Source organism: Pteropus vampyrus, unplaced genomic scaffold, assembly GCF_000151845.1.
Source record: "Pteropus vampyrus isolate Shadow unplaced genomic scaffold, Pvam_2.0 Scaffold58, whole genome shotgun sequence".
NCBI classification, from domain to species: Eukaryota; Metazoa; Chordata; class Mammalia; order Chiroptera; family Pteropodidae; genus Pteropus; species Pteropus vampyrus.
Genome location: NW_011888839.1, coordinates 8,421,194 through 8,440,311, shown reverse-complemented (window position 1 = coordinate 8,440,311; position 19,118 = coordinate 8,421,194). Strand labels below are relative to the sequence as shown.

The 19,118-nt window shown below is 32.0% G+C and overlaps 1 pseudogene; it reads right to left on the bottom strand.

Moving 5' to 3' along the window:
• The window catches only part of LOC105292525, a 105,254-nt pseudogene that overhangs the window by 74,634 nt on the left and 11,502 nt on the right, over positions 1–19,118 (bottom strand).

Below are 19,118 nucleotides of genomic sequence, written 5' to 3'. Positions count from 1 at the left end.
GGGTAAGATAATTCTTGTTTTCTTGAAAATATTTATTTTAATTGATCATTAAACCATATACAGATTCATATAATGGCTATGCTGATATATTGCTTCATAGTTTATAAAATATTTTGTCATGTTCTATCATAGTTTATAAAATATTTCGTCATGTTCAATCTTCATAATAATCTTGTGAAGACAGTAGCTCAGGGTAGGTTAATAGCCTTAAATTTATAAATGAATGTGTTGATTTACAGAAAAACTACGCAGCTTGCCCGAAGTGCCTGTGTCACTGAGAGGCAGAGATGGTTTTGATCCCAAGCCACTTTTTTTTTTGTCAGAACTATGTATGAAAATATTGTTCAGTAGATTATTTCATAAATATTCTGAGTATGGGTTGTGTACTAATTTTTTTGAAGTGTTGGCTTAGTCTTAGAACTATCCAAGGAGTTTGTGAAAGGTAGCAAAAAGTGATGAGTAGTTTTACCTGTGTGTCATTAAAAAAATTTTTAGTACCAAAATGCTCTAATAACTGAGCTTTCATTTTCTGAGAGGTGTGTGTCATCTTTGATAATTCACCTGAAGACATCAATTTTGCCATACTACATATAAAAAATATCAAATCAATTAATCCTTAAAATATTACTTTTTATAAAAATCTGTTTAATGCTAATCATAATTTAAAATATCAGTTCAACGCTATTTCCAGCCCTTGTCTCATATACTTTAGAAGTATGAGAGTATCTTTTTTTTTAAAAAAAATAATAGAATGCTGTCTATTTTTCCTGATAATTTTTTGGTATCTCAAAATCAATGATTTCTTAAACCTTCTTTCTGTTTCCTCCCAGTTTGTGTATATTTTAGTTACAGTTTTAAAAAAATTGCAAGATAAATAGAAATGTGTGTGTGTGTGTGTGTGTGTGTGTGTGTGTGTGTGTAGTATAGTGGTTTCACAATAATTTAGAGTTTTCTAGTCTTTAGTGGAATTTATTACATGGAGTGTGGTGAACTACATTTGTTTCTTGCTTTTGGTTTCTATTTGTGTAGTATTGTATTAGATACCTTTAGAGTCATAGACATGGATGTTTAGAGATCAGTTAGTAGAGAACTTAGATATCATTAGTTCGGCTTCTCAGTTATACATTATGAGGATTTTATTTATTTGCTTTTTTTCCTCTAAAGCAAATAATTTGGGGTATATTAATATAAGAAGAAATAAGAGGATAAACACTTTAATATATCATCTGTGGAAATAATTTATTATGACATTGTCTGACATTTTGCATTAGGAAATGAATAAACATTAAACAAATTTTAACATAACAGAATTTAACATAAGCAATTTTATTAAACAATCCTCCAATCTTACTATTCAAGATAAGAATGAGATCACACCTGTTTCTTGAAGGAAAAAGAAACTACCACTTTAAAAATATTCGCTATTTTTTACGTCAGATGACCAGAAATCTCGGTTTGCATGGGACAGTTTGGTTTACATTTGTTGTTCTGGCCTAATTACTAATAGTGCTTCCCTTTACTCTCAAACCATATGAAATATATGAAATGAACATATGCCTTCTGTCACCTTTGTCTAAACAGTCTCTAATGGAATTAAATCACCAGAAAATTGGGGTTTCTAGTTTAGATTTGCATTAATTGTGTGGTTTAGGCCAAATGATTTACTTCTCTATAAATCAGAGTTCTTATTGGAAAGATAGGGACAGCATACCTTTTTCATACAATAACAATGATTTACCAGAACTTCCGTGGCTAGTTCTTTTAGAATGTATCCAGAGGGGCCTTACTATTATCAGACAAATCATTATTTTAAGGTGGTATCAAACATTTTAAGGTGTATAATGACTGGACTTATATAAGAACTTGGTTCAAATCCTAGCTTTACAAAATGTGATTTCTTGGAAACTATGTCTGGGCTATGTTTTTGATTTTTTGTTTTTTTCTTTTTTTCTTTTTGGGTGACTGTTTTGTTTTTCATCCGAAAATAAAAGAAAAAGAGATGATACTTCTCACATCTCTGGCACTGACATAGTAAATGATAGGGACTCAATAGATGTTAGTTTTACTTTCTCATAGTTTTATGAAAATAATTGGGCAAATAAGCTTCGAGTCATATGAATGTGGCTTACCACTGTTGTTATCTAGTAATGATAAAATATTGTGTTCCATCAGATTTTGCTCACTCACTTAAGTCACTATGTTTATATCTCCTTGATCATATGCTTAAGCAGGATAAAGGATTAAAAATGACTATTGCATACAGATTTTTGTCTTAGTGAAGGTAATTGAGTAGAGCTAAAAAGATATTAGCTACTTGAGCAAAAAGGAATATGGTTTTGGTGGGCTTCAATTTTTGAGCAAATGATGACAGTAGGAGTCAGGCCAACTGTCCAGAAATCAAGGGGAAAGAACTTAGGCTGAGGAACAAGCTAAAATGGAGTAGGGTGGGATGGATGTGATTTGGGATATGGTTGCTTTACCCAGGTCTAATCTGGAATAAAGTCTTGTGTTGGAATGTGGGTAGAAGTGGTACTGTAGGAGAAGGGATTGAGAAGAGTGGTAAGCAGAGTTAGAGAAATTTCAGTATGGGTTTCAAGCTGGATGCTATGGATAGGCCCAAGATTTGGATTGAAATCATTGGCAAATCTGCCTTTTATGAGCTAGAAAAGAAAGATGAGAAAATCAAGAGCCGATGTCCTACTTGGCCTCGTGTCAAATTTTTATCCAGTGGTATTGCCACGCCAAGTGCTAATTAGGAACTGAGTATAAGAGATTTTCTTTTGCACTGGGCACAAATGAGTAGATAATTTCAGAATCATGTACTATTGGAGGGATAGAGCTCTAAAACAAGTTTTAGTCACCAGTTTCCTCCAGATTCTAACTAAAGGTAATGAGTGGCTAAGCAATTATTAAAACATTTTCACATTTATTTTATTATTAAAATTCTACTACTGGAGGACATGCTTGTATCTAGAAACACCTGTCTATTGTACATTAAAATTTTTTCAGTTTGTTACCGAGTTAGAAGGATCAGTCTCTCAAGCCCACAATCAATTGTGACTACATCTATAAAACTAACAGTGGATGTACATTTTCAAAATTGAAAGTCATTATAAAACAATGTAGGTCACTGTAAATCACAGCTAAAAACGGTCATAATGGAAATCTTTTATCTATGTCTGATCCACTAACATGCTGTTATTCTGAGAACTAATAACTTTTTCTTGGAGACAGGGCCCCAAATTCAATTTTATAGCTCACAGTCCCAGTAAATAGAAAAAGTCTGCCAAAACTGCCTTTATAAATCTTAGTAATTTCATGTTTTTACCATATATAGTGAACTAGAAAAAATGAGAATTGAGGTTTGATGATTTTTTTTTACTTGGCCAATAGCACTACTATGTTTGTATGTGAAATTTTGTTATTAATATTATTACATTATTTCAGACATATATAACTAGCATTAATTATTTCAAAAAAATCTAAGAGTACTTCCTCTCTCAAATCACAATTCACAACCATTTGAATATGCCATCAATCCTTATTTTCTACTTATTGAAGAGCTGGGCTACAATAATCAACTTGCACCATAGTGTTATTAGGAAAAGGAGTAGACTGCTTATTTTTTGGCAGTGGGCTTTTTCGATGCTTACTAGTTCTAAAAGAGAATTTTACTAAAGAAAGCACACTTCTCTGAGAAAAGAAAAACTCAAAGGATCAGTCTGCTTCTTTCACACTAAGAACTTGACTTCTTGTAGAGAGGTTCAGATTCCAATGTTGATATTAGCTTCAAATATTATTTAGTAATATTTTTTAAAAGTTATTTTATTTTTGTTTAAACAGTTTTATTTTTATCAAATTTATTACTTAAAAGTTAAATAATACTTTTCAGCAGATTTTTAGTTGTGCACAAAAGAATCCCCAGGCCACCTGAAAGCAGAAAAGGAATTTGTTAAAAGATATTGGCTATTATTTGATTATTAAAAAGATATTAAAAAGAATGCCTGGAAAAACTAGAGATTCAGCCTTATAGGTTACACAGTTAGAAAAAAATCTTAAAGTTATTTTACAGAACAGTCTATTGGATACAAATATGAAACCTTGCACCCCTAACAATACCCACCCTAGACCTAGTAGTGCTGTAGAGCTGCTACTAGAACCACTGCTTCTGAATCTAGATGTAGTTGCTGCTGCTACTGTCCCTGTCCTCACTAGACTAGATTCTGAATGCTCACTGTGGTAGGGTAGTGCTCCGCTGCTTGGATTTACCGAACATCTTACCTCCTGGAGACTAATCCAGAGATTTAAATAATGAAAACTCTACAAAAGTGGAGTAAGTAGGTTGTCTAGGAGGGTTGTGATTTTCTATTCACTGTAAATATTCAAGTGATGAGCACTTATTAGGGTTACTTTAAAGGGAATTCCTTGATTGCATAGGATTTGAAATAGATCCTGTTAAATAATAGTTTAAATTTGGGGAAAGTTTTAGAGTATATTTATCCTCCCATTTGTTAATTTCTTGCTTTCTCTTCCCTCTATTGATCTGCCAGGGCGTCCACTGGTATAGCACTCTGTGATGGTCTTGTTCTGGATGCTACACAGGGGCATAAAGGGAGGATATAGGTTTGTGCATAAGAAAGTTTGTTGCATCAGTTTTATACTTCAAACGATGACTGTTTCTCACTTAATAAAACCCAGAAGTAAACACAAACTATTATTGATATAATGGACTCCCAGTTTAATATGTTGGAGTGAACATTAACATTTATTTTTGTTCTTTGTGAAACTCAATTAAAATGACAGAAGATTAATAAACATATAATATAAATGAAGAGTTGTTGGTCAAAAGGTACCAACTCCCAGCTATAAGATCAAATAATATATGTGTAAATACACTCTCCACTCCAGAAGCTGGAGCTTAATTTCCCTTCACTTGAGCGTATGCTGGCTCTAGTGACTTAATTTCAAAGAATAGAGTATAGAATGCTAAAAATAGTAACTTTACAGTGGAGAAAGCTGACAAAAGCTAACTTAACCAAATGATCAAAATTAATATCAGTAGTGATAAGTCATGTTGCTATCAGGTACCCTTTGATACAATGAGATGAGAAAGGCACTTAACCTCTGTGGTATTCATCCCCCAAAACATAAACCCAGTCTAACCAAGTGAGAAACATCAGAGAGACTCAAACTAAAGGACATTCTACGTAGTACTTGACAAGTACTCATCAAAATTGTCAAGGTCATGAAACAAGGAAAAACTAAGAAACTCACTAAGCAAAGGAGATTACGGAATACTTCAGAATGGAACATTGGTCTCTTCTATCCCTTTTATTTTTTTTCAAATATTTATATATATCAGTGTGGACTTTGCATACTTATTTTATATTTTGGGTTATAATCCAATATATGTTATTTTTTTATTTTTTTGTTTATAATATTTTAAAGACTCTCGCTTACTTTAAAAAATGATTCAGACTATTTTATAGGTTGACATCTGAAATCAATATTGAGTATAAGTAGACTCTGGTCATTTCTTAGAGTTAGGTAAACTTTATTATCTTAATGCAAATAAAATCAGTTACAGTGAGCTTCACTTCTTATCTTGCCTCATCTTATCGTGCAGCATAAATTTATCCTCTTGACAATTTTTAAATGTACGTGACAGTATTGTTAACTATATGCACAATGTTATAAAACAGATCTAGAACTTTTTTTCATCTTGCATGACTGAAATTCTATGACCACTGAAAAACAACCACAGTGAACATGGATGTGCAAATGTCTCTGTGATTCTATTTTCAGTTCTTTTTGATATATACCCAGACATTTTATTCCTGGGTCATATGGTAGTCCAATTTTTAATTTTTTGAGAAACCTCCATACTGTTTTCCATATTGCTGCACCATTTTACCAACAGTGTGTAAAGGTCCAATTTTTTCATATCCTTTCCAAAACTTGTTATTTTTCTGAATTTTTTTTTTTGTGTGTGTGTGTGTTTTCAAATAGAGGCCACTCTAGCAGGTGTTAGGTGATATTTTATTATGGTTTTGATTTGCATTTCTCTGATGTTTAGTGATGTTGAGCATCTTTTTCATATATCTTCTTTGGAGAAATGCCTGTTCAAGTCCATTGTCCATTTTTTAATCATTTTTTTTTGTTATTGAATTGTAGGGGTTCTTTATATATTTTGGATATTAACCTTATCTAATATAGAGTTTGCAAATATTTTCTCCCATTTCATAATTTGCCTTTTCACCCCATTGTTTCTTTTGCTATACAGAAGTTTTAAGTTTGCTGTAGTCCCATTTGCCTATTTTTGCTTTTGTTAATCATGCTTTTGATGTTCCATCCAAGAAATTATTGCACATTCCAATGTCGTGACACTTTCCTCCTATGTTTTCTTCTAGGATTTTTATAGTTTCAGGTCTTACATTTAGGTCTTTAATCCATTTTGAGTTAATTTTTGTATACAATGTAAGATAAAGGTCCATCTACATTATGGTGCATGTGGATATCTAGTTTTTCCAGCATCATTTGTTGAAGACACTATCCTTTCCCCATTGTGTAGTCTTGACACCCTTTTTGAAGATCATTTGACCATATATATCTGAGGGTTTTTCTGGGCTTTCTATTCTGTTCCATTGCTATATGTGTCTGTCTTTATGCTGATACCATATCATTTTGTTTACTATAGCTTTGTAATATGTTTTGAACTTAGGAAGTGTGAGACCTTCAGTTCTTTCTTTTCAAGTTATTTTGGCTATTTGGGGACCTAGAGATTCCATATGAATTTTAGGATTTTTTTTTTCATTTCTGCAAAAAAAAAAAATGACATTGAGATTTTGATAGGGATTGCATTTAATCTGTAGTTCACTTAGGTAGTATGGACATTTTAACAATATTAGGGCTTCTGATCCATGAACACAGGGTGTATTTCCATTTATTTGTGCTATCTTTCAGCAAAATTATATAGGTTTCTGTGTACAAGTCTTTTACCTCTTTGGTTAAGTTTATTCCTAAGTATTTTATTCTTTTGGATGTTATTTTAAATGGTGGTGTTTCCTTCACTTTTCAGATTGCTCCTTGTTAGTGTATAGAAAGGCAACTGATGTTTGAGTGTTAATTTTGTATCCTGAAACTTTGCTGAATTTGTTTTTTAATTCTAACAGGTAGTTTTTTGTTTTGTTTTGTTTTTTGTTTTTTTAAGTCTTCAGGGTTTTCTAAATATAAGGTCATGGCATCTGTGAAGAGAGATAATTTGACTTCTTCTTTTCTAATTTGGATGCCTTTTGATTTCTTTTCTTGCCTAAAGGCTCTGGCCAGGGCTTCTAGTACTATGTTAAATTGAAGTGGCAAGAGTGGTTACCCTTGTCTTGTTCCTGATCTTAGAGAAAAAGCTTTCAGTTTTTCACTGTTGAATATGGTGTTGGCTATGGGCTTTTTATATATGACCTTTATTATGTTGAAGTAATTTCCTTCTATTCATAGTTTGTCGACTGTTTTTTTTTTTTTTTAACATCATGAAACTGTTAAATTTTGTCAAATGCTTTTATTGTATCAGTTGAGATGATTGTGTGAGTTTTGTCCTTTGGCCTGTTAATATGCTATATTACATTTACTAATTTGCCCATGTTAAAACATCTTTGCAGACCAAGAATAAATCCTACTTGGTCAGGATGTATAATCCTTTTAATGTGCAAATAGATTCAGTTTGCAAATATTTTGTCGAGGATTTTTACTTTAACATTTTCCAGAGATATTGGTCTATTGTTTTCTTTTTCTGTAGTACCTTTGTCTGGCTTTGGTATTGTGGTAATGCTGGCATCATACAATGAGTTCGGAAGTGTTTTACTCCAGTTTTTTGGAGGAAGTTGAGAAGGATTGACATTAATTCTTTCAATGTTTTATGGAATTCTATGGTGAAGTCACCTGATCCTAAACTTTTCTTTGTTGGGAGGTTTTTGATTAGTAATTCAACCTCCTTATAGTTACAGATATGTTCAGATTTTTTATTTCTTTATGATTCAGTCTTTGCATGTTGTATGTTTCTAGGAATTTATCCTTTTCTTCTAGCTTATCTAATCTGATGACATTTTAAAAGTAGTCTCTTATAATCCCTTTTATTTCTGTAGAATCAATTTTAATGTCTCATTTTTTATGATTTTACTTATTCTAGTCTTTCTTTTTTTCTCTCTCTTTCATACTTAGCTGAGGGCTTGCCAATTTAATTAATCTTTTTAAAACATCAACTTTTAGTTTTGTTGATTTTTTTCCTATTGTTTTTCTATTCTGTTTCATTTATTGCTGTTCTAATCTTTATTATTTCCTTTCTTCTGCTAACTTTGGGTTTAGTTGTTTGTTTTTTCTTTTTCCTTGAGATATAAAATTAGATTGTTGATTTTCAGATCTTCTTTTAATTATACTAATATTTTATGCTATTGTCTTTTAAATTCTATACCAAGATTAAAATTTGCTTTATGCACCACCGTTACAGTATTACAGTATTCTATATTTGTTTATTCATTTACCTTTACTAGTGAGCTTTATATTTTCTTGTGGTTTCATGTTGCTGTTTAATGCCCATTTATTGTAGCTTGCAGGACTCCCTTTAACATTTATTATAAGGCACATCTAGTGGTGATGAACTTCCTCAGCTTTTGTTTATATGGGGAAGTCTTTATTTCTCTTTCATTTTTTGAAGGATAATTTTGTTGGGTATATATGGTATTTTTGATTAGCAGTTAACTTCTTTCAGCACTTCGAATATATCATTCCACTTCCTTTTGGCCTGTAAGGTTTCTGCTAAGAAATCTGATGGTAATATTATGGGAGCTCCCTTGTACATGACAAGTTACTTTTCTTGCTACTTTCAAGATTCTCATTGTCTTTGACAGATTATAATGTATGTTTATGGGGTTCTTTCTGGGCTTATCTTGGTTATAGTTATTTGAACTTCTTAGATGTCCTCAAATTTTGGAAGTTTTCAGCCATTATTTCTTCATATAAGCTCTCTGTTCCTTTGTCTCTATTTCCGGAATTCTCATAATATTATGTTGATCTATTTTATAATGTTCCATAAATTCCTCACACTTTCTTCATTTTCTCTATTCTTTTTTCTTTTTCCTCCTCTGATTCAGTAATTTCAAATGGTCTTCTTCGAGGTCACTCACTGTTTTTTCTGCTTGATCAAGTCTTCTGTTGAACTACTCTAGTGAATTTTTCAATCTAGTTATTTTATTATTTAGTGCTAGAATTTGTTTGGTTCTTTTTAATAGTTTCTGTCTCTGTTGACATTCTCATTTTCATGCATCACTTTCCTGATTTTGTTTAGTTGTCTGTATAGATCATTGAGCTTTCTTAAGACACTTATTTTTAATCCTTTATCAAGTAATTTTTATAGATCCCCATTTATTTTGAGTTAATTTCTGGAAATTTATTTTGTTTCTTTGATTCAGCCATGTTTCCTTTTTCTTTGTGTGAGTTGTGGTTGTTATTGTTTGCTGAGGTTTATGTGTCTGTACCAACAGCCACCTCCCCCAGTTTGTATGGTCTGGTTTTGTATACAGGAAGACCTTCACCAGTCATCCCAGCTAGAGATTCTTGAAGCTCAGAAACCATTTTTGGGGAGTATGCTATGATTTTCTATGCTTGTACATGTAGTTTCTCAATTAGAGAGGTCAGCCAGTTTCTTTCTCCCTGGCTCATAATCTCTTGCCCCCTCTGGTGTCTATCTGTAGTACTGCAGGTTGTCTGATGCTGTAGCAACAAGCTGCCCTACTGTCCTTTGTCTGAGCATCCTCAAGCTTCTAAAGTAGGTTGACTCCTTGTTAGATCCCCAAATCAGGTGAGACAGATAACAGTTCCTTGGGTAGCTCTCTAAAAAGCTGCAATCTTGGATTCACACTCCCATATTTTTCCTCTGTACCAAGGGAGAGGCCACAAGTTGGGCGTTTTCTTCCATCTGTACTGAACCTGTGATGGCATATGCTGTAGCATCGTAGGCCCTCTGGTACTGCAGCAAGCCACTCCTTCCACTCCTTCACTTTAAGTAGCTTCTCAGCATTTAGGCAAGCATAAACCGTTCCCTCAGACAGTCCTCTAAAATGCTACATCATTAAATGCAGGTTCCACTCTTCTCTTTCCCCCAAAAGAGTAGCTATGAGCTAAGTTGAGCTATGCTGGTTTAGGGAATGGACCATCACATGTAAAGTAAAATGACTCTTCTTACCTGTTTCAGTGTGGCTTACCTCAGCTTTGCATGTACCTGGGGTACATGAGCACTTTTTTTAAGTGCTCATAAAAGGTTTTTTTTTTTTTTTTTTTTTAACACTTACAACACCTGGTATTACTAGTACTAACCAGGCCTGACCCTGCCTAGCTTCTGAGATAAGATGAGATTGGGCATATTCAGGATGGCATGGCCATAGACTCATAAAAGTATTTTGGTACATATATTGTTATTAATTCACTGTCTCTGTTGACTGGGGGTGAAGGCTGATGCTTCCTGTTTCATTTTGCTGATGTCCCTTGCTGACGTAGTGAACTTTAACTTAGGCATTATCATGAGTTTCTATCAAATATTTGATGCAAAGAAAATTTCTTAAAGTTATCATTTACACAGAAATAGGGGGAAATAATTCTTATATAACCCATAGTTTTTATTAATAATCATTAGTTTGCCATTTCGTATTATACAGATAGAATATCTAGTTATAGTGAATTTTTTAAACTTGATTATTCTAGCTATGTTTGACTTTGAACTTTAATAAAATGAACACTCAAGAGTTACCTGTGGAAAGATGATCAGTTTTAAGATTTGTAGGCTCAACATAACAGAATGAAAATAAGGGATCATTGTACAAATGTGAAGGAGCAAATATTCATCAACTGAAGGGAAAAAAGATCTTGATTTAAGATTTGAAAGATTTCTAGGGTTAGTTACAATTGCTAGAGTTCAACTGCTAATGGGATTTTGTTCAAGAGATTGAGAGATTTTATGCTAGTTGTAGGAAAAAGGAAATAGAAAATCTAAAGATGTGGGATATTTTAGACTAAAAAAAAGATGAGTATGTAAATATTTAGTGTATTGCTGCAAAAGTTCTACAGCGATTGAAAAATAGACTAGATGGTTTGACCAATATATTTTACTTTTAGTTTTTGTCTTGTTATGCATGTATGGAAATTATAAAATTAGTATTTTATTGCTTTTGTCTAAAGGTCATTAAAAGAACTATGGAGCATAGGGTAGAGTATGATATTTAGAATGAAATCTAGAGTTAAGAACAGAACAAAGTATTGTATGTACAACAAAGTTGCATTTTAGGATAGAATTTAGAATAAAAATTGTGAAACCAATAATATTATTGTTACCTGTAATTATTAAATAAATGTCGGCTCTAATTTTTCAAAGCAACCCCATCCCCAAAATAGAGATATTGTGAGATATAATTACAGCTCTCCTGGGGAGTAATTGACTCTCCTTTCAGGTATTTCTAAGAAGATTTCCATGTAAAAGTTTGTAAGGATATTCTGGCATCATATGAGGTGCATGGAGATATTCACAGGTTGTAAAAAATGTCTTCCAAAGTGGGTTGCACGACATAATTTATTTTGATTTGTGAAGGTAATATTAGAACTTCTTCTACTTCTTTTTTCACTTCGTCCTTTTAAAAAGTTGTATGTATATGTATGTGTCTGAATGGAAAATTATCTAGAACATACAATTATTTTTAAAATTAATAAGTATATTAGGAAACTTTTTACAGGAAAAAGAGTATATTAAATTCAGATTCATTGAGATGCAAAGACTGAAACTTTTAGATTCTATCATGACATTGACTTTTTAAAACAACTTTATCAAGGTATAATTTGCATACCATAAAATTAACTCTTTGCAAGCATATAATTCTATGATTTTTAATAAATTTATTGAATTGTGCAATGATCACAATAAACCAGTTTTAGAATATTTTCATCATCCCTCAAATTTCTTTACTGTTTATTTGTAGTCAACTCCTATTCCCTCTGCTTTCTGTCTCTGTAAATTTGCCTTTTTTTGGACATTTTATATTGAATCATACAATATGTAGTCTTTTGTGTCTGACTTCTTTCACTTAACATAATGTTGTTGAGGTTCACCTATGTGATAGCGTGTATCCATAGTTTATTTCTTCGTATTGTCAGATAATATTCGTTGTATGGATATACCACATTTTACTTACCTACTCACTAGTTGATGGACATTTTGATTTTTTCTAGTTTTTGGGCTACTATGAATAATGTTGCTGTGAATATTTGCCTAGAAACACTTGTGTGAACATATGTTTTTATTTTCTTGGTTAGACTCTTAGGAGTGGAATTGCTTGGTAGTATGGTAATTTTATGTTTAACTGTCTAAGACAGTTTCAGTTTCTTCACATCCTTACTAACACTTTGTATATTTGGATAACAGTGTTTTATCAAATATGTCTTTTGCAAATATTTTCTCACAATCTGTGGCTTGTCTTTTCGTTCTCTTGACAATGTCTTTCAAAGAAAAGAAACTTAATTTTAATAAAGTCCAACTTATTGATTCTGTCTTTCATGAATTGTACAGTTGGTATTGTATCTAAAAAGTCATTTCCAAACCCAAGGTCCTCCTTTGTTACCTTTTAGGAATTTTATAGTTTTGCGTTTTATGTTTAGTCTATGATCTATTTTGGTTTAATTTTTGTGTTGTGGCGTGTGGCAAACATAAGTACCTTGAAACTAGATTTTCTTCCTCATTTTCTTGTTTATGATTTTCTTCCTCATTTTCTTGTTTATGTTTATGATCTATTTTGGTTTAATTTTTGTGTTGTGGCGTGTGGCAAACATAAGTACCTTGAAACTAGATTTTCTTCCTCATTTTCTTCACTTGTTTAAATACATTACCTTCTAATGGAAGATGCAAGGCAATTCTCATTTTCTTAATGAAAAGATCTCCTTGAAGTTTTTGGCTGACTTAAAATTTTAAACTTCTGGGAATGTAGATGAAATCATGTAATATCCACTTATATTTCATTTAAAAACTTAGTTTTTGTTTTCTTATTGAAACATTAATTGATAAATGTTGCATTTGAAATGTATTCAAATTTATCTCAGTTATCTAGAACTTTGGTGTCTTTATCAATACTTTAACTTATTTTTTGAGTCATCTAACACCACTTTCCATCTAATAGATTTCCAAAGTTTGTCATCTTACCTTCAAAGTAGTTTTAGATAAAGCAGTTTTTCAATCAGCACGTGATACTGTCTCAGGTTTTAATTCAAGGTACTAGCAATTATTTACATAACATTATAAAAGTTTTTATTTCTATTCAACCTCTTTACTATGTATTTGTTAAAACACAATTTTGTATATGTGACTTCTGCATTTGTTTTTGTTACGTGATCTTTTAAAAAGCGGGTTTCCATGGCCATAAATTTGTTCAAATTGTGAGATCCTACTCCAGGTGTAATTATTGAATCTGTATTTACTTTTCTGTCTCTTATTTATTTATTTATTTTGTTTAGTCAGTCCCATGAGTTCATATATTTAAGCACCAGAAATTCGCATAGATAATAGGCTAGTGCTTCTTTCTCAAAAAGCACTAGTTGAGTACATTTGGTTACTTAAAATAAATATTAAAAGTACCCTTTAATATCAAAGATTTTGGAAGCCCTCAAATATAGGGCAACTTTCTTTTTTTGTATGAGGTTGTTTAGGGGGAAAAGTCCTACTTTTAATTTGGCTAGATAAGGATTTTAAAGAATTTTATTTTTTTGTCTTCTAAGTTTCAAACTTCTAGGAATAGAGAACAGTTTTTCTTTCTGGTTAGTGTAGATTTCCCTCTCCTATCTGCTTTTGAAATTTGTGCATAATCATTTTACTTTGATTATTTATTTTTCAGTTAACCACCACCATAAAGAATGATTCTTAATTTGTGGTACATTTTTTAAGTGGATTTGAACACCGTGTGGTTTGTGAAAATGTAATGTATGTGGGAATTGATTTATTTTAAAAATTAAATAAGTGTAGGTCAGTGACGTTATTTTAACTAAAGTATGTCTTTGACCAATTATAGTTAGTTTTGAATTTTTAGATGTATAACTCAAATTTTAGTTAACAAAAAAATTAAGAGCTTTATAATTATAAAATGTTATTCTTAAGAAATTTATAAGATGGACAGGTCATATGTAATGCCCATAGCAGATGTGATAATACAGTGGTTAAAGTGTAACTTTGAAGAAAGACTGCCTGGATTTAAGTCTTGATTCTTCCATTTACTGGCTATGCAATTTTTTGGAAAGTTGTTTAGCCTTTGTGTGTCCCAGTATCTTCTTATATGTGATGATGGTGATACTTACTTCATAGAATTGTAAGAATTAGGTAAAAAATTTGACGAACACTTAGGAAATGTTTGCTGTATAGTAAACATTATGTAAATGTTCAGTATTATTATTGTAATTAATAACAACAGTGAAATGTCCAGAGGTAGAACTTAGTCTTAACACCAGATCATCCAATTGTGACTCACTTTTACCTATCAAATTACTTTAATTCAAAATGTATTTGTTAACTACTATTAGTTAACTATCCTTGGGTGAGATATGCTTTCCTGCTAGTTTAAAGTTTATCAATGACAGATATATTTGACAGAAATCTAATTAACTGTAAATAAGACTAAATATGATAGGAAGGAAGCCAGTGTTTATTGATCATGTGGTTAGCATTGTGCGAAGAATTCCTTATTCTCCTTTTATTTAATTCAAAACTCTTCAAAATGGGCATTAGAATTTCAATTTTTACAGATAAAGAAATTAAATCTTAAAAGAGTTATAAAATTTACCAAAAGTCACACCAGTGGATAGTTTATACTTATCTGTAAATGATGGGGACAATTTTATTATGTATAAAGGGGCTCAAATTCACCCTAGATGGTGAAGCTAACGTTTCTGCAAATGCTACTGTTTTTCAAAGTGACAACTGGCTGAGAAGATTGATCTGAAATGCATTTTGTCTTTTGCAGATTTATAATTTGCAATATTGTCTCTTATCCTTTGCGATGACACATTATTATACTTACTAGGCCACCTCATCTCTAATTGCTACATATCTATATGATATAGTATTTGAAATAGAAAATAAATAATTTTTAAGTGTTGCAAAGAATTTTTTTTACGATTTTAGCTTTTCAAGGAAAATGCTATGAAATTAAACCTTTAGTTGTTTTCTTGAACTATCTAAGCAAATTGTCTAATGGTCTATATATCACTTTTGGAATACTGCACAATAATTTTTAGGTGCTTGCCCCAACTTTCTTTATCTAAATTTTTAGTTGAGCTTGGTGCTTCCGACCTGAATGCATAGATGAGTCACCTGAGAGTCTTACTTAAATACAAATTTTGAATCAGTAGGTTTGTGAGTAGGGTCTTAGGTTCTGCATTTCTAATAAGTTCCCAAGTTTTGCTTCTACTTCTTTTCTCAGACTACATTCTAAGTAGCAGAGGCCTTAGTCATAAAGAAGCATCCCGTGCAATATTTAGTAATATACACACTGTGACTACTGCTTGGAATCTGTGCCGATTATTTGCTGGCTTTTACATTTAACTGTGTGTGCTGAGTGTAATTCACAATGGACCGATTGTCGTTACTGCCTTGTAGGAGATTTGCTGCTATTCTAATGGTAACTAGATTTGCATCTGTGTACACTAGTGCATGTTCTTACAAAGTCTTGTCTCTGATGTCTCAAGGAATCCATTTTCAGGGGCTATTGTGAAATTTTTCTTTTGACCTAGTGTGCACATGCTTTCAACATTCTAAATGGTAAATTAAATACTTGAAAAAAATTGTCTTTGACCTTGCGCTTTAGGAGTTTTCTCCCCACCTCCTGCCCCCAATCAAGTAGATAAAACAATTAGGATATAGTAGTTTATTTACATGTAGTTAAAGATGGTCTAGTGTGTTTTGGAAATTTCAAAGATATTTTAAAATGCCTACTCTAGGATGTTTACTTCCTTTTTTTCTGCCATTCTTTTTTTCCTCCTCTTTTCTAAGCCACATTTCTGCGATGGTCTTCTGTAGTAGAGGGAGGGAGAACAAATTATATGGAGAGAGGAAGAAGATAAAGGACCAGTGCTTGGGAAGGACATTTTTTAATATTAGACATATTTTTAATCGCAAATTTTATTGACGTAATGTAGGATCACATACAGTTATAACAAATAATATGTAGAGATCCATCTATACTGTGTAGATGTAGACCACCTGAATGTGGACAGAGGCTTTCTATTCCAAGCTTGCTATATAGCAAGGGAGTCAGCCACCATCACTTGCATTCAACAGAGAGCCAAAACCAGGCAGGTGAAAGGGGAGAAGCTTTATAGTAGGATAAAAAGGAATGTCTCAGGTATGCTCTGATTGGAGATTATTGACATGAAGAAACTAGAGGTAGGCTAATTAGAAGTGAGGCATCTTGGGTGATTGATTTGAAGGGCATATTTGGCTTTCTCTAAGTGATTCCAAGTTGGAAGAGTGGTAAAAAATAGGAAAACTAGCAGTTACTAGAGGAATCCTGAACATTCTGGGCCAACTGCTGCAGAGATTTGGCTTGCCATAATGATGGCTTCAGAGTTCTATTGTCTTATGTGGTCTTGCTATTATCCAATCATATATTCAGTCCCTCAGAAATTTATCCGGTTCCCCCAATGTTAACATTTTGCCAGACTATAGTTTATTTGTACTTGCATGTGTGTGTGTATGTATGTATGTGTTAGTTCTATATAATTTTCTCATGTGTGGATTCTTGTATCAACTACCACAGAAAAGATACTGAACAGGATAATTCCATTGCCGCAAGGATCTCATGTTGCCCCTTTATACAGACATTATACCAACATTTTTCCCATCTCTAACAGCCTGCAACCACTTTATACCAACATTTTTCCCATCTCTAACAGCCTGCAACCACTAATCAGTTCTCCATTTGTAAAATTTTGTCATTTCAGAAATTTTATATAATATAAATGGAATTTTACAATATATGACCTTTGGGATTGCTTTTTTTATTCATTTTAATCCTCTGGTGATTTCTTGTTTGCTCTTAAAGTCATTTTAATTACTCACGTAATACATGAATAAATTCTCCTTGTGAGCCGTTAAAAATAAGGTTAGCTAAAAATATTCTCTATCCTAGGCTCCTCCCTTGAAATAATTAAATATGTATTTAGTCTTTTTTTATTGAAATTCATTATATATAAGTGAATTCGATAGTATATATAAATGATTTATATATTACATATGTCAAAATTTTGCTATTATAAAAAAGCTTCAGTGGACATTCATGTACATGCCTTCTTGTTTGCATCTGTCAATATTTCTCTTTGCTTGATACCTAAAAGTGAGATTTGGGGGTAGTAAGAAATGTACAGTGTAAATCTGAATAGATATTGCCAAATTTTTCCTCAAATTTGCTGTACACATTCATGTGCCTATGAGTAGTACCCCAAAATGACCATTCTCTCAGATTGTCCAATGTCTAACTGATTCAGAACTTAAATTTTTTTCTGCCAATCTTATAAGTCAATAATATTATTTCATTTTTGTTTAATTTTTATTTCCCTGATTACTAATGAGGATGAGTATCTTTTAAAACATTTACTTTAATTATTTGAGTGATTAATAATTCCTGTTTTGTGATATTCTCTTCCTGTTTTTGTTCCATTTTTGTGTAGGGTTTTTTTTTGGTCTTGTTTTTCTTTATGATTTGAAAGAGTTTTTAAAAGCAATTTATTCTGCATACTAATCCATTGTTTATTGTACATGCATGTGAACACACACACAGTTGCATTGTATAGCTAATTTCTTAGCATTATGTATGCTAACTTTTGTTATTTTGACATCTTAAATTTGATGTTCAGTTTATCACTTCATCTCTTTTTGTGTCTTTTTAAAGAGTCTTCTTACTTCTTGTTTTTAAACCTTTCGTTTTCTCAAAATTCCAATGTATTTTGTGTTTCACAGGCCGTGGGGCAGGTTTTCTCATGTACATGCTCTGGTTCAGGCCTCCTCTGGTTCTAATCTTGGCTGGGATGTCTTTTTGATCTTTTTAATTTAAGTGTCTTGTCTCGGTTTTGACTGCCTCTAAAAGGTTGCAAATATTGGTTATAAGAAGAGCAAGTTATCTTATATTCCATGCCAGTCTCATTTCTTTTTGATTCATGTGGACAGCTCTACCTTCAGAAGAACCTGGCAACACTGAAAGTACATGCAATTCCAAAGACAGACGTTTAAAGATATTGGATATGTGAATAATAAAATCCAGAGGAAGGTCAACTCCTAACCATCTGGGTAGATTTTAATCCCTCTCAAGACAGATCAATAAAGCCAAATTTGATAATTCTAGGTATAGCTGGTTTTGAGCTATCCCCTTAAAACCAACTTGCTATTTTTTGTAGAAACGAAACATTATGTGACTTTTACAGTAAACATTACTTAAAGAAAAATTTGCCCTATAGTTCTTGGCCAAATATCTGGGGTCAGTTGGAAAATCTTTGGAAGCTTACAACTTTGGCAAATCCCCAGAGTTTCATAGTATTAATGCTTTAGTTTCCTAATAAAAGTTTAAATTTATTTAAATTCTCAAATAGGTTACTTCATTTGAAGAGATAGGATAATGGCAAAAAGGAAAATAATAACCCGGAGATTTTTAAATATTGATTTTGGAAACACTTCACATTAAAATTATTCAATATAATAATTAGTTGATCTAGTTTTTTTCCTGTTGTTTTTCAATGTCTTATAGAAGTATTTTAAAGCATACTAGGTTGCCAGCAGGAGTTTCAATAGTAAAAATAAAGAATGGATGTCATTATAATAATTTTTTTCAGAAAATTTTCTCCAACTCTTTTTCTGTATTCAGCAAGTGTTTATTTGTGCATTTTAGTTATATTCTTAGCATTATGTATGCTAACTTTTAAAATCGCTATACTTTAATCTAGATTTGTTTACTGACTTTAGACTCAAGTTTAACTGGATACTGATACATTTTCACTGAGCAATCACAAATTTGTTATTTTCATACTCCAATTTTTCTTCTTCCGAATTCCCAAATTTG